At 40.8% G+C, this 26,382-nt stretch overlaps 1 protein-coding gene across 1 annotated transcript in view; it reads left to right on the top strand.

Moving 5' to 3' along the window:
• Positions 1 to 26,382, top strand: part of Sema5a (semaphorin 5A) — a 485,625-nt gene that overhangs the window by 42,902 nt on the left and 416,341 nt on the right. The gene's annotated exons all lie outside the window — the stretch shown is intronic.

The following is a 26,382-nucleotide window of genomic DNA, read 5'->3' as shown; positions in this document are numbered from 1 at the left end:
TTCACAGTGTTTCTGGCATTTGAAGCAATGACCTCTCCTGTCCCCAGGGACAAGGGTGATGTCATAAGGGTGGCCCTGCAGTGCTGGCCTTTTTCAATCACTGAGTATCCAGTGTTGAAAGTGTTCAATTAAACAAATTTGAACATAACAATTTTAGGATGTTATTTAAATGTAGGATCATGACTTCACCCACTCAAAGTTAGCCTTAGCCTATGTGTGGTTTTCTCAGCAGCACATGTTAGTGGAAGAGACATACTGGTGAGGTCATGGATCCAGAAGGGGAACAAATTACTGCCGTTTTCCTAAGTCATTTTCCCAATTGAAGTCTAAAAACTTACCCTGATACCTACAGATGAGTGTACGTCACACCCCTCATAAAAGATGTGTCTTTTTGTAGTAGATGGAGACAATGATCAAAATCCACAACTGGTCCTAATTCTCTGCAGAGAATAAGCAGCCATGGGGTGTCCAACCCCAATTGATATATCTACAACATAATGCCTATACTATACCATAGGAGCAGAGGCCATTGTGGAAGAGGGAGCAGGAAGATGATAAGAGTGAGAGGACCAGGAAGTGTGCAGTGAAATAGTGTCTTCTATATGTGATGGGGAAGCTGCACCCATCAAATTGTAAAAATGTGGCGACCTAAACAAGACCTGCATAATGACAACACCAGTTGACCCTCCAGCCCAGATGGGGAAAATCTCACTAGGCCTCCCCGTTAGATAAAGACTACAGGAAATTAAGGGATGCTGAAAGGGAAAATCCATCTTCTCCAGGGACAGGTCCCTAAAAGTTTATCTAATCTTAAGTGGTAACCTCCAAACATGTTCGAGCTCTTTCTCTCTCTCAATAGTAAATGGACTAATTAGGTTTTATATATAAATTATGTGTGTATATATAATTAAAGAAGAAGAGGTCAATATTTTGAGAGCTCTTGAACTGGACAAAGGATCAGGAGAGAGTGGGAATGATATAAATACAATACTCATGTTTAAAAATTTCAAAAATTTAAATTTAAAAAACCCAAAGCCAAACTGACTGCAGCAACCCAGGTTCCATGTGTTTCACCTGCAGCCATGATCCTGTGTTTGCTGCACTGTCTTTGGGACATGCACTGTACACTCTGTTCAGTGCAGAAGGTTCAGGGCAGGCTTCTCCAGAGTAATACTGAGGTTCTGGTCACACAGGGTCCAGTGTCCAGTGTGGGGGACAGTCCAGGAAGTCAAAGAACAAATTACTGTCCCTAACACCAGCCTTGCTTCCTCTCTCTCTCTCTCTCTCTCTCTCTCTCTCTCTCTCTCTCTCTCTCTCTCTCTCTCTCTCTTTCTTTTTCCAGTCAGAACCCTCCAGGAAAGGATATTTAAAGGCAGAGGAGTAGCCTCTGTTTTTTTTGCAGTAGGCATCCCATCTGATAGACTTCAAAGGCTTGTTGCTGTCCTTGAAGTTGAGGCTGGTAGCATGAGGGCCTCTCAGCAGGAACATGCTTTCTGGTTTCTCTGGGAGAGGGCCAAGCGACAAGTGACAGATGAGGCGTGTGTTTCTAGGTTGGAGTGGGTTGGCTGGCTGGAAGAAGCCTGTAGAAACTCTGTAAGCCTGGGATGCAGAATTTTGCTCTGCCTGCCTGGCTCCAGGCCAGCACTCTGTCTTGGGCGAGCTGGATACTATCAATCTTGCCATGGGTATCAGTTACTTAAAATCACAAGTCCACAAGTTGGGTTGGCATAGCCATGCATTCTTACTGTGGCAAGTGGTACCTCTGGCGTGCACACATATCAACAGGACAGTTCCTTAAATATAAGGAACACTTGGTTCATGTTGCAAAGAGGAAGGCATTGCACACTGCTTTAGTGTAAGTCCAGTTAGGCATGGAACTTCCTCCTGTCTTCCTTTAATCGATATCACCATGAACTGCAACTCTTGGGGAAAAGAATCCTTGGTGAGCACAAGGAAAAATTAAATGTCTTAAGAAACCTGGATTCTTCAGATTTTTCTAAATACAGTTTTATTGAAAAAAAAAATAGAAACAAAGTGTGAGATTTGACCTACAATGCTCATAAGTAGACCCTCGGTTTCTGTGGTAGCTCTGGTAGTTTTAAGTACTGCCCCATGACCATGCTTCCATTCTTCTTCATAGCTAGCAATTACAGGGACAGTTTAGAAGTTAAATAAACCATCCTGTATATATGGGTTAATGGAAAGTTTTACTTTTTGTAAGAGTTGGGTAAATGTTTATCTGTGTGTAGTTGGAGGTTCTCTTATGGGGGGACTAGTTCAGTAAAATTTGTCACGCATCCAGCTGCACGTGCAGAGTCCTTGGGGTGACCTTTGGAATGGAGGCTCCTTTTATGTTTGTTGTGTCATCTTGGTGTGTGGCATTTGCCTTCATGCCTGGCTGTTAGAGGGTGTGCATTTCATCCAGTGAAGAAGGCAGCAGATGAAGGGGATTGAAGCAGGCCCCACCTCTTTCTCAGGAGAAGTGGTACAGGGTAGACACTGGCAGCATCTGCTCTATGATTCTGAACTATTCAAATTGATGACTTGACTTTCAGATGCATTCTTTGCCTTTGTTCATATTCTTCAACTGTATTCACAAGGGAAAAAAGGAAAATATGTGCTCATGTATATCTTCTTAATAGAGAATTATTACACAAACACCCCCTTGCATATATATACCCTTTGATATTTGTCTTTTTGAGTACAAATAAGTTGTTGGTATTTTAAATTATTTGTCATAGCCTTGAGTCTTGGTGACTGTGGCTGTGAGGAGATACCATGACCAAGGCAGCTAATAAAAAGAAGTGTTTAATTGAGACCTTGCTTACAGTTTTGGAGGGTTAGTCCGTGGTTATCATGACAGGGAGTGTGGAGGCAGGCTGGCATGGTGCTGGAGCAGTAGCTGAGAGCTCACATCTGATCCTCAAGTTGGGGAGAGAGAGAGGTAGGGGATGAGAGGGAGAGAGGGAGAAATATAGTCTCACTTACATCACCACATTTTGTATATTGTAGGAAATATGAGTTTGCCTGAATTTTAAATTTCTATGATATGTTAAAATAACTTGTATTAGCAACTGGTTTGACACAAATAAATGAAGCTACTGTTGTTTTTTTATATTTATTTATTCTCTCTGTTCTCTCTCTCTCTCTCTGTCTGTGTGTGTGTGTGTGTGTGTGTGTGTGTATGTGTGTGTGTGTATGTGTGTGTGTCTGTGTCTGTGTGAATCAGGCACATTTTAATTAGGAAATTGGTCTTATTCCAAATATTACTGTTTCTTTTACATAATCTTTATAAGAACTATTATAATTATCAAGAGAATCTGTAAGACATTATAGTTCCATAGAATGACCACTAATTCTTTGTGGCTTCTTTGTCTAACTAAAACCAGTGTAAACTAACCCTGGTTTCTTTGTCCCCCAAAGTCACTAAAAGTTAATTCTTTCAGTATGGTATTAATTTAGTTTGATCTTTAATTAGCTGTTTAGCTTCTGAAGATGCAGATGAAAGATTCTCGTGAAGTGAAAAGCATGTGTGGAAGGAATATGCAGGCAAACTCCAGGAAGTCTGGAGAATCTCAGGGCTGTGGAATGAATCTGAAACCTGAGGACTGTGCTGTGCACATCCTCCTGTCTTGAGGCAGATAAATTGTGGGTAAGATCCACACACTGATCTCAACCTGCAGCTCTTCACAGAGGTAACCAGGGCAGCATGGTTTTGAATGTAGTGTGCTCTCCATGTTGCATTACAATTATCCTAACACATCTCTTGTTGGTTATCTGCAGTGCAGGCTGAAACAGGGCCCTGTGTTTTAGTTGATATCCTATCTTCAGGGCACCTTGCCATATTTCATCAGCGTGGGGCAGTGCTGTACAGTCTCCAGTACTGGGGTGGGAGAATGCCTCAGTCATTGGGAAGAAACTGTGCTTCTTGGTTTTATTGCAAGACAGGCTTTGATGACACACGTCAGAAGCTGTTGTGTTGAAACCCTGGAAATTCTTTTATTTCTTTAGATTACTCTTCACCATGTCTTAGGACCAGAATTGTCCTCACCATTTAGAAGGAATATCCCCTTGCAAGTCCTCCGGGGTTGACAGCCTCTACCTTAGTCATCTGTATGTGGTGAATTTACATATGAGTGTCTCAGTCACATTTAACTATCATAAATAACAGAAACTGAACTAAACAGGCATCTAGACTTCATAGCCTGATGATGAACTGACTTCAGGATTTATACCTGGCTGTAGTCAAGCTGAACCAGGTGAGAATAGCTCAACCCTCAGAACTGTAGCAACGCTTCTTCTCAAAGGCATACGTTGTGCTACCATGTGATGGAGACAGTATTAAAGAGAAGTCACAGGTGGACGTTTGTTAACGGATTGTTCCATTCTGTGTACTTTCTTCTTGGTGTTTTCTATTTATTTATAAATATTTCTGTCAAGTCAACCCTTTCAAGGGTAGCTATGGTTTCTTCCATTTTGGTCAATGCCCCCGACCTCAGTTTTTTTCTTGTTGCCTGTGTGATGGGAGAGTTTCTGTGTTCTGCATTCCTTGTGCATTTGGTTTTGTTTATTAGGGAAAAGTTCATCACCAGTCAAGGCACTTTGGAAAAATGGTGGTGGTTGCATATTGATGATCCTGGTTGCTGCTAATCTGCTGTAATTATAGCTTCCTTGTCTTTAGTGATAACAGAAAGTTAATACACAAAAGAAACAAATTGTCGGATTCCTGGTGTTTTATGAAGATTCCCACTACCATGTTATATGCTCCTTCATTGATGTTTGTCCATGGAGCCTACTCTGTATGTAAGGCCTTGCCTGGAGTCCAGAGAAGACATTTCTCAGACTCCAGAAAGTTTGATTTAATGTGAGGAGAAGGCATAGACAAACAGTTAGGCCATCGGGATACTCTGCATGGCCCCTTGGAAGCAAACCTTCTTTGTGTGATTATTAACAGTGTAAACTGGATTGCATTCATCACCCAGGACACCCAGGACTGTTATCCATTCCTTACTTTTTAAAAACTAAGTCAGTGACTTCTTGTGGAAAAAAAGGAATTGGTGAGAGTAGAAGGATAATAAAGAGCATGAAGTACCTGGATACTTTCCCTTAAAGTCATTTTTAAGTATTCCATGGACATTTATGGACATAAACCTTTAAATTTTTTTTAGGACCCCTACTCTCCTCTCTGTTGTCCTACCAGGTGGTACCAGAAAGTAACGGGAGTGTCCTCTTCACCCTGGGGATCCAGTAGGACCTTCTGTGTCGAGATTTATATCTCTGCCTTGTGTGGATTCATTTAGTTGTAGGTCAGCATAATCTTTGCATGCATACATCATCATCACAATCTGTAGTAATTGTAGCATGCATGCCTTGTCATCACATTCTATATCATTTGCAGTAATTAATTGATCAGTTTGATAGAGTGAATTCCATAATTGTTAATTGTACACACAGAAAAATGAAATAAATTAAAAAACAAACACATTCTAATGATTCTATATCCAATGCAAGGCAAGCCATGCCTAAAATGCCATGAGGAATTCATGGTTCAAGGTCAATTCAAATATCCAGTCTTGACTTGTAATGGCTCCAGGTAAGACAAGCTGTTAGGTCAGACTTAGTGATTTTTGTCCTTGTATGATAAACCCATTGGGAAACAAGCAATTAGAGGATGTGTACCAATATGATAGTATTTCAATGCTATTTTGCTACCTGCTGCATTATTGTGAACTGAGAAACAGACTTGCAAACATGCAATAGAGATGAAACTTTGGTGCTAATTTCTTCCATGTATAATCCAAATAGTGTTCTCAGCAAGTAGAAGAATCCCTGCACATCAAGAATGATGGCTCATACCTGTAATCTCAGCATTAGGGAGGCTGAGGCAGGAGCATAGTGAGTTGAGCATTAGCCTGGGCTGCATACTATGACCCTTCCCAGAAAGAAAAGAAAAAAAAATGCCTATCACATTGTTTTTTTAAAATTGTTTTAACTTCTAGAAATTTTGTAGGGAAGTTTAAAAATGTATTACTGCAGTGAAATATGTATGTCTTATAAAATTTTGTGTTTTCTCCAGAGTTGAGTGGATGGTGAATATTTTCTGTGAGAGGCATTGCTATATTTCAGACACTTTGTTTATTCATGATAGCAATGCTCATCACAAATGTACAAATCTAGGAACTGCCGTGCACTGGAGATATAACAGATGCAGCTTGAACATGACCCCAGGGTATGTGCTGTAAGAGCAGAGGTGGCATACAGCTTCTAGAATGGTCAAGTCCAGAGAAGTGGGTAGATTATTTTATCAGGGTTGACTTCATGTTAACCCTTGGTGCACTGGATGATAGAAAGGAGTTAGTAACATTTGATTCCCTTTTAAAAGGACTTACCATTGGCTTTCTTCTGGAAGGAATAGGCGTTTAAACCAAGACTAGATGAAGCAATACCTTAATCCTAGCAAGAATTTTATCCTGATCTCTGAAAGGCCACCCCCATTGCTCACAAGCCCCCCATGTCCCTTCTGTCTACCCTGTATCATTCAATGCAAGGCAGCTTTGTAGCTGAAGTTTTCCTGTGTCCACCCGGCTCCTGCAGCCTCTCAGACCCAAGTAAACATGCAGAGACTTATATTACTTATAAACTGTATGGCCATGGCAGGCTTCTTGTTATCAAGTTCTTATATCTTAAATTAACCCATTTCTATAAATCTATAAGTTGCCATGTGGCTTGTGGCTTACCAGTATCTTTACATCTTGCTTCTCATGGCAGCAGCAGCTGGCAATGTCTCCTGACTCAGCCTTCCACTTCCCAAAATTCTCCTCTCTGCTTATCCTGCCTATACTATACTTCCTGCCTGGCTACTGGCCAATCAGCATTTTATTTATCAATCAATCAGAGCAACACATTCACAGCATACAGAAAGATATCACTAGCACAGTATCAGCTGGAGGAGTATGATCTTAATAATCAGAGACTCAATCCCAGAGCAGGCCAAGCTTTTTCCTTCACCCACCTCCTTTCAGACCTTTTCCTGAACCTTGCCAATCATAAAAAAGACACCTGGAACTAAATGAAAGTTAGGAAAGACAAGGTAGGTGGAGCTGTGTGTGTGGACCATCCAGCCCATTGCCTGGGACCTGTCTGCCTCATAGTAAACACCAAGCTTCTCCAGTGGTCCAAAGGAGAGGGAGAAGAACAGAAGAGCCTGACCAGACAGAGTGGCTCCACAGTGCCCAGCCTCCACCTCCATCTGACTTCTCGGAAAAAGCTCACCTTCATAGATCATGGCAGAGGCCTCTGTTCTCCAAAACATACCCATTTAAAACACTTTTGGATCAGAACGTTCCTGTGTTCTTCATGCCTGCCCAGCTCCATACTCTTCTGAGTGACAGTTGGGGCAGAGGGACGCTAAGGAGCCTTTGGTACAAGGAAGGTATTGTGCATCTCATCCGAGAGTAGTGGCAGGAACATAATCTTTCCCAGTTGTCTCAGCTACACACTCACTTAAAAAATATTATTAAGGGAAACTGACAACAAAACTAAAGGGTACCAAATTTATTGTTAGCTGTTTAACAGTTTTAAAATCAGCTGTATTTTTCAGTTGGGGAGAATAAAGTCTCATTTTAATGGCTATTTTTATCTTGGGATTAAACAGCACTCAAATTTTATATTCTCTGTGGGGTACCTAGTTAGATACAGGAAGGTATTGGGGAACACAGCTTTTTATACATACAGGCCCTAATCACAAGAGGCCCAGCCCATGCAGGGTCACACAGGATGATGATGAGAAGGACAAGAAGAGATGGTCAGACCTCTACTATGTTTCCATGGAAGCATCAAGGAGGGCAGGACAGAAGGAATAGTTTCAGATTGGCTAGTCTTGATACTTACAGGCTCTTGGCTATAGGGAAAGGTACTAGTTAATGGCCAGGCCTTGGGGTAATTAGCACTGAGAAGCACCATCCCCTGGAATATGGAGGGATGATGGATATGTAGCTTTAGATTATTCATTTAAAAAAAAATCTGGGAATGTTACAGCAATAATTGGCTAGCCTAGGGAAGCACAGCCCCCCCCCCTCAGAAAAATTTCTGAGACAACAAATAATAATAGTTAAAATAATAGTGTCCTCATATGGAAGTTTAGGTGGGTAATGTAGAGTTTGGAATGTTGTCTCCGTGGACAACATTGTCTGTATTCTCTCTCTAAGATGTTGTGTAGAATGTACCATCCTAGAATGCCACAGGGGACTTCTGCCTCTGAGCACCAGCTAGGAGTCAAACAGCTCATATCAGGCGGTAAGAAATAGGACATATATTTAATGTGCAGCTTTAGTGAAGGCCCGGGCTAAGGAGTAAGACCTTCACGGCTGAGCCCTTGTTCCACCCTCCCGCTGTCACCGCTATATCATGGGCAGGAATGTGACTTCTAGGTGGCTCATGCTCCTCGTCTGTAGTAATACTTCTTCACAGAGCTGTTTAAAGGTGAGCTGCCTGACTTGCTCAGATGCCTACTCTCTTAATGTTCTGGCTACATGATCACAGATTTTGAGGAGCACCTGTTTTCAGAGTGTTGCGATATTGAGAATCACGTTTCAGGTTTCTCAAGGTGTGCTCATTATTGAGATGCAAGAGGACAGAAGGATTTGAGGCTGTTTTTTTTTTCTGTCACCACCACCATAGCAGTTACTTCCAGAAAGTTTGTCCTAACAGGTGGACCCCTTCACTTGTAAGCATGAAAGGAAGGCAACAATCATAGAGAGTGTGCCAAACTTTTATTTTTAAATGAAAAGATGCTTGAAAGTAAATTTGAAACAATGTGGGTAATGGTGATATTTTTCGTAAGAAGTCACCAATGTCAAATATACACAGGTCAGTTATCTTTCTCCATCAGCCGTGCATGGAAGCTGATAGTCTTCATATCATTGTGGTGTCACTAGCTTCCAAGTATTTCTGGAGAAGTTATGTCCCTGTAAGCCTCCAGTGCACTCAACCAACGGGAGCCAGAAATGCTCCACAAGATGCACTCTCTAATAAGGCATTACATTTGGAAGACTATATTGGATTAGCCAATTTAGAAGACAAATATTGAATTCACATGCGAGGCTATTTTAGGACCTTTTCATCCATGCATATCAAGAAACAAATGAACAGTGATTATCTCAAATAACCTGCTCAGACCTTTGTCACTCTTAGTAGTTAGTATGGGCTTTAAAAATATTCCCACAGGGTCTGTGTAAGAACTGGCCCATCAATAGTCAGGCATGGATAGAGGAGAGGGGCATGGCGCCTGGTTCCCCACCACTGTGCAATTTGCTACTGGTGTATTTGGGAGGGAGGAAGTCATTGTCTTCCGTTGTGTATCCCTTGATGACCCATCAAGTCATGGTCTTCAGCTGTGTATCACTTGATGACCCATCAAGTCATTGTCTTCCACTGTGTATCCCTTGATGACCCATCAAGTCATTGTCTTCCATTGTGTATCCTTTGATGACTCATCAAGTCATTGTCTTCTGTTGTGTATCCCTTGATGACCCATCAAGTCATTGTCTTCTGTTGTGTATCCCTTGATGACCCATCAAGTCATTGTCTCCATTTGTGTATCCCTTGATGACCCATCAAGTCATTGTCTTCTGTTGTGTATCCTTTGATGACCCATCAAGTTATTGTCTTCCATTGTGTATCCTTTGATGACCCATCAAGTCATTGTCTTCTGTTGTGTATCCTTTGATGACCCATTAAGCTCTATGGATAACTTCAATCCAGTGCTCATTTAAACCAGATGGGTCACAAAACCAAAACATAAATCTTTATTTCCAGAAAGGGACTGGTAGAATTATTGGGGGATTGATAAGGATAACAGGGGAATAAGAGGGAGTATGGAAGGGGCAGTAATCAGAATATATTATGTAAATATATGAGATTGTCAAATAACAAAATTACTTGATAAAATATTTTTTTCCATAGACTTATATGAAAATGATGGACCTCTTTAACGAAGCTGTCATCATCCCCCAGCTTGGGTAGATTCTTCTGGTACTTAAAAATGATGGTGCCTCTGTGCAAACACTGTAGCACTTTGGAAGGATGTGTCTAAGATGCTGTTACAGAGAAGTGTTCTGGTTTCAAATCCAAGGATGCTTTGAAAACACCCGCATTACTGCATTTTTAAGCACCACCACAAATGTGCTGAGTTCTTCACAAACACCAGGCAGAGTTTTTGTCTGACCAAGCTTGTGTATGACCATTTTCCTCATCTACACAAGTCACTGCTGTGCTCCGAGGAAGAAAGAAATCCTTTATCTCTTCAGTTTCTTCCCTTCTAAACAGTTTTAGATCCCTTAGTAAACACCATGTGTTAAAACTCCTCACTAATATCAAGGTGAAATAAACTTCAAGCACATTAGACTGACTAGCTGTGGCAGAATCAACCTAGGTTAGAATCAAAAGGTTCTCAATCAGCTGCATGGATATGACGTCAGCATACTAGTATATTACTTCATGGCTATGAGAAAACAATGGCTAAAAAAATGTCATCACTGTGCCAGTGAGATGGCTTAGCAAGTACAGGTATTTTCTACACAAGCTGGTAACTCAAGTTCAGTCCCCAGAACCCATAGTGGAAGGACATAACCAACTCCTTAAAAATTGTTTTCTGGTCGACACATGTGAACTACTGGGATGCAGGTAAAGCACTTCATCTCTCAAAGTTCAGACCATGAGCTTCATGCTTGCATAGACTGTCAGGATCCCCCAAATATCCAGGATAGGCAGCGGTGAGTGGTAGGAGATGGCACACTGATTTCCAAAAGTCAAAGTCTTTCATAATGGCTGCAAATAAACTACTTATCCACATCTTGCTCAGGCGTGAGACCTTTTTTTCTCTGTCTTTTTTTTTTCCTGAGCGGTAAACAAATCTGCCCTTTGCATTGCAGGGAGTCTCCTTTTCTGTCTTCAAAGCTGTGTACTCAACAAACATCCTTGGAAAGACAATTTGGGACAAAAGCTGTGAGTGCCTCTGATCAGGGCAAGGCAGCCTTGAAAAATTCCCTTTTAAATGTGTCACAGTCTCTCCTTAATGACTTGTGACTTTATCCACTTTTGTCTTAATACAACTGATCATCCCTATTGACCTTTTGCAAATTCTTTCTTTCATTTCCCCACAGATCACCATTCTCATCTTGCCCTTACTTTGCAACCATATTTATTTTGTAATTATACCAAATGACTGATAATCTGACTTCCCCGTTCACCATAAACATCTCCAGTCCAATATTCAGTTCCATGTTTATTACTTAGCAGGCTCATAAGAATAAATGTGTGTTGAATGAACTGATGAGTGTGTTCCTGATTTTTAGTAGCAAACAAAATTGGAGCATCTACTGTTTATATTCTTCAATACATGAATAAATAGTTTAACAGAAAAGTATTTTAAAATATTTGCAGTTATGTTTCTATAGCTAATCTGAGCTAGACCTGGTAAGGTCTAAGAAATAGCCAGGTTTCCATCCACTTAAACTCATTTCATATTTTTGAAAGCAAGCGCTTCTCTTTACTGTAATTAGGTTTCATATATCTAGGCTACCAAGCTTCTACCAGTTGATTGGTGAGAGAGGCAGGAGGTTTTGGGTGTGAAGGAACCTCCACCAGGTGCTTAGATTGTGGAGCTTATCCAACGCTGCCACGGCAAACTCCTTTGATGTCGTTTCTGCGGTGGTTTGTGTATCTGTGGTCCATGAGTAAACTGGACCATGCCCAAATGCTTTTCATCCAATTCAGGCATCAACAGCTTCTACATTTTACATTTCAAATGTATTTCTCTCACTTCGGTAACAAGTTTCTAGGTTAACACCGTAAGTGAACCCTCAGAAAACGTTTGCAGCATGAATACACAACATAGCTGTTGAATAGGAAAGTAGAAATTCTTAGTAAGCAATAATTAATTATGTTTCAGTTATCAGAGAATAAGTCACACATTTCCCACCCATTAACTGAAGAACAGATGGATAATATTCAGAAATGTTAAGATGATTACAATCAAACTTTGTTTCCCAATTCTTTCTGGTAAATTTCTGATAAGTACAAATATCTGAACTGGGGGAAAATGGAAATGGGCTCCTAATTGGTGCGCCATTCGTGCTTACTTTCAAATGTAACAAAGAAAAGAAAAATGAAACAGAAAAAGAGCATTTGCTTTGAGAACTCTGTTGACCGTTGATGACCATCATCAGAGCACCTGAGATTGGATGGCCTCTGGTGCTCTGGTCATCCTTTATCTTGTTAAAGACATGTTCTGCTGAGTATTTCCCTGTCTCACCATGACAACACTGTTGGGCTGGCTCTTCAGCCATGCAAACTTCCAAATAAGTTTGGTTCCCCTCTATCTTGTTCCTTGGTATTACAGTGCTTATTGCATGACCTTAGTAGGTAATCAGCAAATGCACATTTAATGTTGGGCACACTAATTGGAACTCTTGGTTCCCTTCCTCCTATAAACAAGGGGCACAGTGTTCTTTCTTTGGGGGGCTGTGAAATGAAAGGCACATTTCAGCATCTCCCCAAGAGCATTCCCAGGTCTGCTCGCTGGCTTGCACTAAGGAAACTTCCCAAATTGTTCTTGCAGTTACCCTTGGTGATGCTTTTGCAGACTTTTCCCTGCTCCATCCCACCTGTCTGCTCCAAGTATCAGAGACATAGTTCTTAACTGGGGTGAAATATCAGTAACAGGCTGATGTAACTGCAAGTGAGGATCCCTCCTGACTTAGAAAAACTCTAAAATGATGGCAACCTCAAAGGAAAAAAAATATTCAACATTTTAATATAGCTTTTCAATACTTTGGTTTTGAAGTGAATTCACAGACATGTGAGCACAGTATTTTTTCCTCCTGAAATTTCTCGTTTTAACTTCAGAGTGAGTCTGTTAATACATAGGACATATCTCAAGAATTTATAATTAAATGCTAAAAATGCATGATTTATTTCTTATAATCTTGTACCTTCTAGCTAGATATTTTGGAAAGTAACTTTTAAAACATGAGTCAATATTCCTAATGTATGCTAGTGTATGGAATGACTTGCTTGTGTATAAGATATCTCTTGCATAGTAGGCATTTAACCTGCATACTTATTATTATAACCTATTTTTCTCATTTAAAAGGCACAATAAAGCTCCTGCACAAAATCAAAACAGAGAAGTTTCAAGGACATCTTGCAATCTAAAGTGCTGTGTAAATGTTGTTTGGTGGGGAGACTTTGAAGAGAAACCCTGTCTGAAGCCTACTCATCGGTGATGTGTGGAGCAGAGAGAGGTTGGAGCTGGGCCAGGGTTGATGGTCAGGCTTGCAGACCTCCTAATTAATGACTCTGGGTTAGCAGCCTGGTTGGGAAACCACTCAGCTGTGGATAATCAGCATGTCTCCTGAACAGATTTTGTACAGACCAAGTGTCTGATCTTCAGAAACTCACACTCAGAATGCAGGCGGAGGTCTGCTTCTCACTGGGTTTAGAATGCATTTAGAATGAATGTTGAACTGGGTTGAAACCCCACTTGCATGGCTATCTTGAGTCTGAACTTCAGATAGACTTTGTTATACTCTTCTAGTCTGTCCTGCTGCCCCCATAATAAACACTTTGAGTTCAAGTTCTACCTCTGGAATTTCCGTTAGTCATTGCTATTCCCACAGCACTTGGCTAATTATGCAAAAGAGCATTATAGAGAGTTGCTGATTGAATTGGCTTTATTTAAAAGGAATTAATTAAGTGAAGTCTTTTTGGAGAATTTTTGTAAGTACAGACCTAGAAAAGAACACAGTCCCTTCATATAAAAAGTGCATTTTAAAATCTTAGCTACAAACAGGTATGATATTTGGGGCGTACTGGGGAGAGATTTCTCCTTCTTAAGGTTACAGTAACCTTGTATCTGTTGCAATGAATGTGGGCATTTTAAGAGATGAACTCAAACAGATAATTTGTACTAAAAAACATTCTCAGTTTCTTAAAAGGTCAGTTCTAAATGGATGTTGGTGTGTGTCACTTTCTGTAAATCTGGCATCTTGCTGTGCCACAGACATGGTGTGCTTTTCTCTCTGTATCTACAGGTTCCTGGTCTTGAAATTCACCCAAATGTAGATTAAAAATATTCTGGGCAATACTGCATCTATACTGAACAAGTAAAGGCCCACTTTCCTCTAATTCCCCCCCCCCCATAACACAATTCAGTCCTCTGTGCAGCATCTGTATTGTGTAATACATTGTAAGTCATTTGGCAGTGATTTAATATACAGTGGAAGATGTGTGTAGATTTATGCAAATGTGATGCTATTTTGTGTGAAGGAGCACCCTGTACTTTCACAGATTTACGTACCCTAACTGGTCAAGGATTCGATTCACTTCGGCCTTAGTTACTGCAGGACAATTGCATGGGTTTTCCTGGAGTCATAGACAATATGGCATGGGAAACGTTACTTGCAGGCAATGTGTAACACACATTTCTAAGGAGAAGAGACAAAAACAGTATCAGCTTTACACATTTGTGGTGAGGAAGAATATAATTTTAATTCCACTATCAAAGGCTGTCAGGCCCCTAATTAGATTTTTCTTTTCTTATTCCCTTGCCCCATAGCTTTCAATTCTGTTTTATAAATAGGAGACTGTACTGACATTCTCCCCATAGAAATAATCAGTCAACAATTAATAATTAATCTTACCAGGGAACATTCTTGTGAGGTCTTACGGTGATCAAACTAGGCATAAGGGAGTAAGACAGAGGGAAGCCGTCACATAAAAATGTAAGTCTGTGAGTCTGTAATTTTGTGAATACACATGGATACATGGTGATACCATTAAGCTTTTGATGTCATGTGTATATTCATATTTATTAATAGGCCTTTTAAAAGAGCAGTTTTATGTTAACAGCCCAACTGAGGAGAAAGTCCAGATAGTTCTAACAATGCCTGTCTCACGCCTACTTGTATCTCCCTGTTTCTGAACATACCTCTGTCAGAATGGGGCATTTGTTCCTGTTGCTCATCTGCACTGAGACATTGTTCCTGTTGCTCATCTGCACTGAGACATTGTTCCTGTTGCTCACCTGTATTGAGACATTGTTCCTGTTGCTCACCTGCATTAAGACATTGTTCCTGTTGCTCACCTGCACTGAGACATTGTTCCTGTTGCTCACCTGCACTGAGACATTGTTCCTGTTGCTCATCTGCACTGAGACATTGTTCCTGTTGCTCACCTGCACTGAGACATTGTTCCTGTTGCTCATCTGCACTGAGACATTGTTCCTGTTGCTCACCTGCACTGAGACATTGTTTCTGTTGCTCACCTGCACTGAGACATTGTTCCTGTGCTCTCCTGCACTGAGACATTGTTTCTGTTGCTCATCTGAACTGAGACATTGTTCCTGTTGCTCACCTGCATTAAGACATTGTTCCTGTTGCTCACCTGCATTAAGACATTGTTCCTGTTGCTCACCTGCACTGAGACATTGTTTCTGTTGCTCATCTGCACTGAGACATTGTTACTGTTGCTCATCTGCATTAAGACATTGTTCCTGTTGCTCACCTGCACTGAGACATTGTTTCTGTTGCTCATCTGCACTGAGACATTGTTACTGTTGCTCATCTGCATTGAGACATTGTTACTGTTGCTCATCTGCACTGAGACATTGTTACTGTTGCTCACCAGCATTGAGACACTGTCATCACCTAGTACCATGTTTGGCATTAGTCTCCGCTCTTGGTGATGCACTTGCTATTGTTTTGGACTGGTGTGGAATAACATACACTGGTATTGTAATACCATGCAGAACAGACTCACTTGCCCTAAAAGGCCCCTGATTCAACCTGTTTGTCCCTCCTTGCCACTCTGTGGTTCACTACCACTGGTCTTTTAAACTTTTATCTCTGTTTCCATGGTTTTGCCTTTTCTAGAATATCACATCCTTGGACATACTCAGCATGTAACCTTTTCAAATTGGCTTCTCTCTCTTAGTGATATACATTTAAGGTCACATCACATCTTTTCCGATAGTTACTTCTCTCTCTCTCTCTCTCTCTCTCTCTCTCTCTCTCTCTCTCTCCTGTGTGTGTGTGTGTGTGTGTGTGTGTGTGTGTGTGTGTGATAAGCAACCTTCCAGAATCTGGATGAAGTACCTTTTCTCCTTCCATCTCCCGAAGGACACCTTGGTTGTTTCCTTACTTTGGTACTTGTGAACTAGATGTAATCTTTCAAATGAAGTTTCTTTTAAATAAAGTTTTGGAAAACTGAAAGACATACTGGAGGAATTATATCACAGTCTCAGAGAGACAATGATGCTGTACGTATGGAATTTAGAACCATGTAGGAGACCATGGGCATATCTGTGAAGGATTTTCCAGAGAGGCATAACTAAGGTAAGAAACCCTCCCTGAAAGTTGGCAGCACTATTGCTGGGCTGGGGTCTGGGACTAAATAAAAAGGAGAAAATGAATGGAGAACCAGTATTTGTCTCTGTGTTTCCTGACTATGGATGCAATGTGACCAGCCCCCTCATGCTCCTACTGCCATGCCTACCTCCCTGGTTGATTGTACCATTCTGCTGTGAGCCCAGGTTAGCTCTACTTTCCTACTTCCCTAAGTTGCTCTTATCAGGTGTTCCCTCACAGGGAACTTGAGTATTGAGGGGTTGGTCCATGTGGATTTGGTTTTTATGTGTCCATCTGTAGCTAGGTCTGGCCGTAGGGGACAGGAGCCTGGGCTCCCCCTATTTAGACAGTCATTGGGATCTCTCTTCCAATCATGATCCTAGTCAGGGAATTACTAACTTAGAAGCCATGCTGGGACTTTCCAGTTATTTAAATTTAGAAAATCCCTAAATCTTCCTGAACTGCAGGATGTCTTCTCAGAGAGTTCATTCATGTTGTGTTGATAATATCTGTTTTTGTGGTGCAAAAGATTGGTCAGTGAATAATTATGATTCTCTATGAAGCATCATTTTTACACATTGTAACATTTTATTATAAGTGTTTGTGTCTCCCATCTCTTAAATAAATAAGAGTCCCAGGGTGGTATGTTTGTCTGTCTCAATCTCTAGAACTTAGAAAAATGTCATGCTTGCAGTAGGCTTTTCCTCTGCCCCCTTTAAAATGTATCCTTTGAGAATTTCACACAGTGTATTTTTTATCACATATTCTTTCCTCTCCCCCAACTCCTCCTAGGTTCTGCCCCCTTTCCTTACCCACCTAACTTCATGTTCTCTCTCTCTTAAAAAAAGAAAAAAAAAAGGAAAAACCCACTAAAGCCCACAAAGTCTGATTTGTGGTGGCTACTCCTGAGCATGAGGCCTACCCTGGAGTATATTCTGTGTCACTGTGTTGGGGACAGTTGATTTCCCCTCCTCCAAAATCTTTCATTTGTGAAAAGCTTCTTAGTTAGGGCTGGGACTTTGTGCCCTCTTTCCCTCCTTTCTGCTGGGAAATTTGTCTGATTTGAGCTTGGGTAGGACTTGTGCATGTTGTCTCAGTCTCTGTGAGTTCATGTGTGTTATCAGCCCAGTTGTGTCTAGAAACTGCTGTGTCCTTAAAGTCATCCACCACCTCTGGCTCTTACAATCTGTTGATGCCCTCTTCCACATAGATGCCTAGCTCTGATGGGAAGAGGCATGACGAAGACATCCTGGTCAGGGATGAACACTCTACAGTCTCTTATTCTCTGCAAATTGTCCAGTTGGGGGGGGGGGTCTCTGTGGGTCCCATCTACTACAGGGAGAAACTTGGCTACTGAAGGTTGAGTGATCACATATGCAGTAGGCTCCTACTAGGTAGCTGGGGAATAGCTGAACTTTCCAAATGAACTCATGGGTTGTATAGGAGCTTCTCTTAGCTGTGGTGACACTTTGTGTATTCTCTAACAAAGCCTGCCTGAATATCAGAGGGCAAAGTCAGCCACTAGTTAGCCAGAGAGGCCAGGCAGTAGTGGCACACTATTTAGTGTGCCCAAGGCCATTAGGGTGACATACCCTTTGCTGATGGATGAATGGCACTGGCAGTAAGATTTCTTCTAGGTCTTTGTTATTATTTTGTGTTTATTATTAATTTTACCATTGTTTTGACAATGATAATGGAAAGATGATCTGATTGGAACAGAACATAAAGGTAATGGTAGGAACCTAACCTGGGCTGAAGTCATAGTGGTTATTGCCATTGCTTTCCCAGATATTTCGCCTGTGTTTACATGTATTCCATGATGAAGTCATAGGTTAACATCTTTAGACATGCCACTGTGCACTTCCTAGCTGCCAAGAGCAGAGCTTTAGAGTGGAACAGACACTGAGATGCACATGGGCCTCAGCTCTCAGTCACGTCTCTAGGGGAAAACTGAGTCAAAAAGAACCTGAGACCGCCATAAAGAATAAAGTGTTGGCCCTGTCATTGATGTTTACACAGGATGGCTATACTGTGTGTGGCAATCTCTTATTTCTATCCTGCTGCTCTGCCAATGGGTTTGGGCAGCTCTCTGGCTTGTGAGCTATTTCATAATGCTGAAAAAAAAATAGACAGAGTGTCTGTTGTAACCTCTTGTTCATCTAGAAGGAAACAGTGGAAAGGCAGGCTATCTTGGTAGTGGAGATGCTGGTACAGGCCATAGACTCTAAGAGAATTTGAAAAAAGGCTCACATGAAGGACATGGTTAATGTTGAGAATACTGGCCCCCTGAGTGGCCCCGTATTCCTCTGTGAACAGGTTTTCTCTAATATGATGCAGGTAGAACACAGGGAAGAGGGTCCTATTCTCAGGCTACATCCTGGCATTAGTCACCTACCTCAGAACGTTGCAGACTTAACTATTTTGAGAGTTGCACATGACTTGACACCCCAGCCTTCAAGAGCACAGTAACTACACACTGGCATTTATTTATTTGTCTATTCTGTATTTGCCTTAACAAACACTTGGTAGCTCATGAAGTATGATACAGACAGCAAGGTTGGAAGCATTTTATTTTTGAAGCCACGTAAAAGAAGGGGCGGGTTACGCGGAAGAAGAAAATGACTGTCTTCTATTTTCACTTCTCTTATTCTTAGAAATTGGATTTATGTTCTTGAAAAGTTGCAATGTAAGGATGAGCTATGCTAAAACAAAGCTCGGGTCGATTTACATTAGACTTATTGTCTTGGCTTCTCTTTTCTGTGTGTGGTCTTTTATGAAGTCAAATTGGACATTTTCCCCTTTTAAACAGTGTGTGAAGACTGCAAACATGGCTATGTTCTTAAGTAAATAAGCAGAAGGAAAGACAATTTTATTTATTACACTCTCTAATCATGGAAAATTGTTCAGATATTTTACATACTTTGATGAGCTAGAAATTAAGTTTGTTTGGGGAGCAATGAGACTTATTCCCTTTTCCAGTTATAAGTCCTTGACTTGTTTGTTTCAGGTAGTGTGTTAAGTGCCTTCCTTGTGTGCTGTAGCAAGAAGAGAAAATCCATCAACAGCTTGAGCCACAGGTTTGTGAGCTTTGGGTGCTGCTAATTAACATTCAGTATCACATGGCCAAAATGTAGAAATTTTGAGTGGTACTTGAAAATGGTCCACTTAAAACTAATATTCACGTGGGTGTCCTGCTAGATAGAAACTTGTTCTTCGAATGACACTGTTAGGAATAATGTGCCCATCAATATGCAGTTTATAACAGCCATTCCCACTCAGAGCTCTTTCTAGCCTCTTCCTAGTTCCACTTCAGGAATCCTTTTGTTCTAAGTGTTAAACACCTACTTCACTTCAGACAATTCTGTCTGATTCTTTTCTTGACCATGCGATTTGAAGAGCAATTTTCCCTACAATTTCTGATGCTGATGGTGACTATTGAAGATTGGAAGTGTTCACAGAAGAATTGACCATTTCTGGCACTTTTTTTCTTACATTTATCACCACCTCTGTAAATTCCCTGGGCTTCTGTCTGCCTTGTATTTGTGCCCTGGTATAAGGCCTATGTCCTAGGAAGAATTCTAAGGGTGAATACCTTTTTAGCATTCTGACATTTTCTACCCTTTGCCCCATTTTACTTAGGATGAAAGAAACTTTTGTGCCCCAGGCCTAGCACAACACCTGCTATTTAGTAATCATTCTGAAAACAGGTTTTTATGAAAAGCTAACATTTTGTTCTATTTTGAGCAATTTTCATTTGAACTCAAGGAACCCACTGGTTGCTCAATTCTCCCTCCCATATAGTTTCTTCCACCTGGGTCAAAGTGGCTGGAGAATATACCTCTGTTGTAATGACTGCTTGCTGAATACCCACAGAGCCTTCCAGAAAATGGCATGTAAATTTACCCATGATTTCAGGTTATTTTGAGAGGCCCAATAGTTATGAAAATGTTAACGGATCCTATTCTGTAACTAACCACAAAGTAAACAGCAACCAGAGATGACACCAATCAAGTCAGCAAACCACTGGATATTTCTAAGATGGAATTTCGAGGACAAGAGTGTATAGACTCAACAAATAAAGGAGCCTAGAAAACAGTTCATATTAAAATTCAGTCCAGAAGTGTCCTCATCCACGTCTAACATTCTCCTTCCCACAATCTTTATACTTGATGATGTATTTCAGATGTTGTAAATATATTTCTGTTTTCAGACAAGACCCCTCCCTGGGGGGGCAAATTTCATTCTTAATTATAACAAGTAAATATGTGATGTGGAGATACACAAATGCCCTATCAGAGAGTCGCACTTTAACTAGGTTTAATTCTTACCTAGGTGTGTGGCAGACACGTGCTCTGTGTCTGTAGTCAATAGATGCAAGGTTGAGAGTACTCATTGATTTACCTCATCGGAGCACAGGAGCACAGGAGCACAGAACATTCTCACAGTAAAGCAGAATCAAGTGACAGTAGTCTATAAATCATCAACAGTCAGGTCTGCATTCTTCCATGGGTACTTCCTCTGGTAAGGCAGTTTAGTGATGTGGAATCCTATTTCTTACGTGGCTCTCCTGCATCTTGTAGGATGCAATGTGTGGTGATGTGACCTTGGAGTGTGGCTACTATGTTTTCATCACATTTCCTGTGCATGTGGCTATACTGATGGGGGCAGATCTGACTTATGTGAGGAAGGATGAGAAAGTGGGTGACCTGACATGCAACAGCCAAAGTGGGACTTGCATGACTCCCCGACTCTCCCTGGGAAAGGCTCTCCAGGCTTCCTCCTCTTCTTTGTTGCAGAACTTAATCACCTTATACATAGTGTCTTCACACATCTGCTTACTGTTGTGCTCTGAAACCTCCACTCTACACACTCTAGTATTTCTGTTTCTTCTGTGCTCTCATCATTTTCCTTTCCATCATTCCTTTTGTTCTCTCTCTCTGGCCTTCCATCCCATGGATTCTGTGGCTCACACATCTCCCCTCTCTCCTAGTCTCTCTTTTATGTTGCAGCTAGTCAACTTGGCATTTAGCTCTGTTCGTTTAATTTAACCCCTGGACTTTTAGTTTTATTTAACTGTTAGTTTTCTTATTTTGTGATTCTTAAGCACATTTACCTCCACTTTAGTCTTCTGTCTTTCCCATATGCAATATGGTGCCTCAAACATCTAAACATGTTAAACGTATTGTTTTTCAAGTCTACTGTATCTGCCTCAACTGTTTAGTCCCATGTTAGCTCTTAGCATCTCTGCTTGTTGATGTTGACTTTCCTAAAATTCTTGAGAGCTTTTTGCCTATCTCTGGGACAGCTTTCCTTCCCTGTATGGTGTTCACTGACTTAGCACGAGGTAGCTGTATTCATGGCATTCTCCCCTTTCGTCCCTGGTCACCCTGCAGTTCCAGTCCAGGTGCTCACACTAGTGCCTTCACCTGGACAGCACAGGACGCCAGATGTGTGTGGTAGGCATCCTTGCTTAGAGGTTCTTGGAGTGGTTCCCCAATTGCAGTGACTGTTTATCTTGATCATGGCTTCCTGTGTGTCTAAATTTAGAGCATTTTGGAGGCAGCACAGCTTTTCCTAGCAGCTTTTCAGTTCCTGTGTGAGGATGTGGTTTCTCTGTTGAGCGATCCACTCTCTGCTATCTTTCAGAAGTTACTTTTGCCCTCCCTGTTTTATTCTCAAACTATCTATCCTTCCAGTCATTTCCAGGGTCCTTTTTATGGGAGAAGAGTAAGTCATGTGTGTTCAGACAGCCATGAATACTTCCCCCCAGGCCAGGTTTCTGACTAGAAAGGGTCCTACAGTCTCCATGATGTAGCATGGAATATAGGGTCCTCGGATTTACAATCCCAATAAACAATGAATAATTCTGTTAGCATAAAACTGACTTATGTTTATGCTAAATAAATCTCTCTAAAATTTACATTCAACCCCCAAAAGCTGTTGTTTATCTGAAATTCAGATCCCATTGCAAATCCTGGAGTCCTATTTGCTGTAAATCCGGCAGCCATGAGCAGATGTGGAACAGATGCTGCCAACACCATAGACCCTTGTGCAGCAGTGGGGTGGGGGGGGTGAGAGGAGAGAGGGACCTATGTTTCCAGGTCTTCAAAGAATCCTGGCCAGCAGTCTTATTGATATAATCTTTCTGGAACTGTTATCAAGTGAAATGTAATTTCAACAAAGGCTGACTTGCCTGGTATAGATGAGTGTCTTTTTTAAGGCTAACTTCAAAATGAGCTGCACAGATTGCTCAATAACATTGGACTGTGAGTTCATTTCCTATGATCAATATACTGACACTTTACCATGAGTAACACTTATAATGTCATAGAATCTACTGAGTTGACACTTAGCTTGCAATAGAAAACATTCTTCTGTGGCATTATCAAAGCACATACTTTAATTACATGTATAACATTTCCATTTAGTGTCATTAACTTCAGAGGTGTTGAATTTTGAGTACGACATCTAGCAAGCTAGCTATTTGCTTAGAGCCTCCTGGTGTCACACTGAGTGAGAACCAGTATGTTAAAATGGAGAACTCACATAAGGAATTTTTATATCGCCCTGACTGTGGGTGGCCAAAGAAATAGTGGTACCTGCTAATTGTTGTTGACATCTTTCGTCAAATGATTATAAAATTATAAACAAAGCTTTCACTTTTCTTTAATGGGGGACCATAGAACATATCGTATGCCTGAATCTTTGAAAAGAATGCCAGTGTCTAAAGATTTCAAGTTGGAACGTCTCTCATTTTTCTACTGTAAAGCTCATGGCCACTAACAGTTACATTTTTTCTTTGCCAACATAATGTGGCAGAGATTGTTTTGCCTTACCAATCTGATCCTATTAATGGAATCAGCTCAGGTTTGGACTCCTGGTGCTTCTCATCTGTCCAGGCATAGATTGGCCATGCTGCCTGTGCCAGGAGGAATGAAGTGGACGTTTTCAAACCTTGATATGTGATAAGAATCTATTTAGGGATGTGCTGTAATTTGATACATGTATATAATGTCTCATGATCAAATTAGGCCAAGTAACATTTCTACCTCAGCATTTGTCATTGCCTTGGAAACCTTTAGACTTTACTATTTCAGTTCTTTATGAAATAGAGACTTACTTGTGAGTGACTGTCACCCTTCTGAAGAGCAAAACACTGGCACTCATTCCTCTGATTGAGTTTCGGTACCTCTTGTCTGCCCTCCTTTGATGCTCCTGACTCTTCACTGTGACCTTTGCTCTCTTCTCCACTTTTGTGACACCAGCTTACTTAGCTTCTATGTGTGAGTGAGAGTGTGTGGGATTTCACTTTCAGTGCCTGGTTGTCACTTCACATACACTCTTCCAGTTCCCTCCATGTTTCTGACATGATAGGATTCCATTCTTCACAGATGAACAATATTTTATATATAATATATATATATGTGTGTGTGTGTGTATGTGTGCCATATACATGATGTATATGTTTATGTATATGTATATATCAGGTTCTTTATCCACTTGTCTGTTGATAGACACCTTAACTGATTCTATATCCTGACTGTAATAATTTGATTTGGTGAATATAATGCCAGTTTCTCTGGATGTGCTGATTTTAGTTCTCTGGGGTGTGTACCCTGGATTTGGAGAGTTGGGTCTTTTCTTTGTGCCTTACCACCACATATTCTTCATTTGTGGATATATATATATATATATATATATATATATATATATCCATATCCATATACACATATACACATTGTCATGGACCATACTCTTCATTTATGGCTATATAAACTATATTCAGTTTGCAGCTTTTCCTATGTTATTTTCAAATTTGATTTTCTTCTGTGATGTCTAAAAATGGATGACTCCAGGGCTTAGCTAACATGTACTGGAAAGTAAAAGAGAAGTGAAATTCAGAAGTAAATTTGTGATGGCCAAGTTTTCAGTTCTTTCTGTTGAAGTGACTTGTCATTACCTGTTTCTAGACTTTTTCATCATGTTTCACTTGGTTTCGGTACATAGAATGGAAACTTCATGGGTATTTTCTACTTTTTTGTGCAGGGAGAGCTGGCCAATTCACCATCAGGATGTTTTCTGTGCTGGGGCTCCTTTGACTCTTCCTGGCAATATTCTTTTGTGTTACTCCTTTAAACATGTTTAGAAGCCAAGCTTGGGTTTACTAGATGCTTTATGAGGGTAGATCTAGAGCTATTTACATTGCTGTGATAGGAGACAAGAAATAGATAGAGTAGACATTGAGAGAGAAACATGTAGACAGGGGCTGTGAAAAAGAGGGAAAGAACTGTGCAATACTGAAAAGAGAGAGCAGATAGTGGTAGAGAAGAAAAGGAGCCACAGAGACAGTCGAGATGGAGCCTGAGAACCAGAGGAGGACAATTGTCAGTGAAGGTTATCAACAAGTCATCTCTTTATAGTTCGTGCTTATGAATTGAAATTAGCATGATAATTCCACACAGTATTAAACATAATAGAGTTACAGAGGGGGAAAATAAGCAGTCTTTAAGGGTGTAGATTGAAGTTATCCTGTGCTCTTTATGAGAAGTGTTGATCCCCATGACTTTGACAAAGCTGACCAGAAGAGATGAAGGGAAGCAACTTCATTCAGTTTCTGAGAATAAATGATCAGTTGTGCCAACCTGTGTCATGTGACTTTTCCTGGGAGTGATGAGTGATTTTCTTGGGGATTACAAACAAAAGTGTCATCATCCCAGATAGGACACCAGTGACAGACCAAAGAAACATTTTTATCCATTTATTAATGATTAACAAGCACACCTCTTCTAGTGGCCAGTATCTTACCCTAGGTGAATATTAACCTACAGCGATTACCCACTCTAGGAGAAGTCTTGATTTCTATTTTCCTCTTTCCTCAATCAAAATTTATTTGCTTGGGGTTTCATTCCTCTAAAATTCTGTCCTATTTTGGAGACATCTGATTGTCCTTCCAAGACACTATGATTGTGCTGACAGAACACAATGATTTTCCCATTGCCACATTGGAGGACAGGGGTCTCCTGTGCTTTTTCCAGTAGGATAAATCTGTAACTTAAATGAATGGAACTTGGGGCCCTTAGCTCCTCCTGATTTAATGAGTGTCTCCATCTCTAGGTGCCTAACCATATTGATGGAGAGGGAGAGAAGGAGGGAGGTAAAGAGTGAGGGATCGAGGAAGGGAGGGAGGGAGTGAAAAAAAGTGAATGATTGAGGGAGGGAGGAAGGGAATGAAAGAAAGTGAGGAAGGGAGAGAGGAAGGGAGATAAGGAGGGGGGAGGAAGAGTTTGGGTTGACAAAGATAGAGAGTTAGAGAATCAGTGAAATTACAAGGGGAACCAAATCTCCCGTGTTTTATTTAAAGAATCAGTCATTTCATTTCAGTGAAATGAACACGGTTTTGAAAACCAGTTTCCATGGTTTGCTTCAACGCAGCATCATTTGACTGATTTGGTGTCATCAGAGAGGCTGAGATAGATATGCAAATACATTAGAAATCATTCTTCCTATGGGAGGTCTACACTGTGTGTGTTGATGAGTGCAAGGACAGTCAAGGGACTTTGTCTCGGGGCACTTGGCAGAGAGCCATTTCAATGAGTCTAGGTATCTGCCTATACTCTTGTAGGCAGCTCCAGTTACTATAAAAAACCGGCCTCTGAACCAATAGAAGGATTTCACAAAGCAAAACAGAAACAAGATTTAAATAAAAAGTAGAAGGAGAGAGAGGCAGAAAGGGAGAAGAAAGAGAGAGATAAACTCCAAATGGAGGAATGGATGCTCCAAGTGACAGGAAAAACTTCTTCAACAGCTTAGGCAGCGATCTCTAGAATTTGTAGTGGTCTGTCCCAAAGAGCAGAACTAATCAAATTTGGATAATCTTTTCCTCTTAGTGGGGAGCCAGGTTGATTAACCATTAAGAGTAAGTGAGTGACAGTGACTCATTCTTTGGGATGATCCTGGACAAAACTGAGCACCATGT

Source organism: Peromyscus eremicus, chromosome 11 (assembly GCF_949786415.1).
Source record: "Peromyscus eremicus chromosome 11, PerEre_H2_v1, whole genome shotgun sequence".
NCBI classification, from domain to species: Eukaryota; Metazoa; Chordata; class Mammalia; order Rodentia; family Cricetidae; genus Peromyscus; species Peromyscus eremicus.
This window is presented reverse-complemented; position numbering and strand designations above follow the sequence as displayed.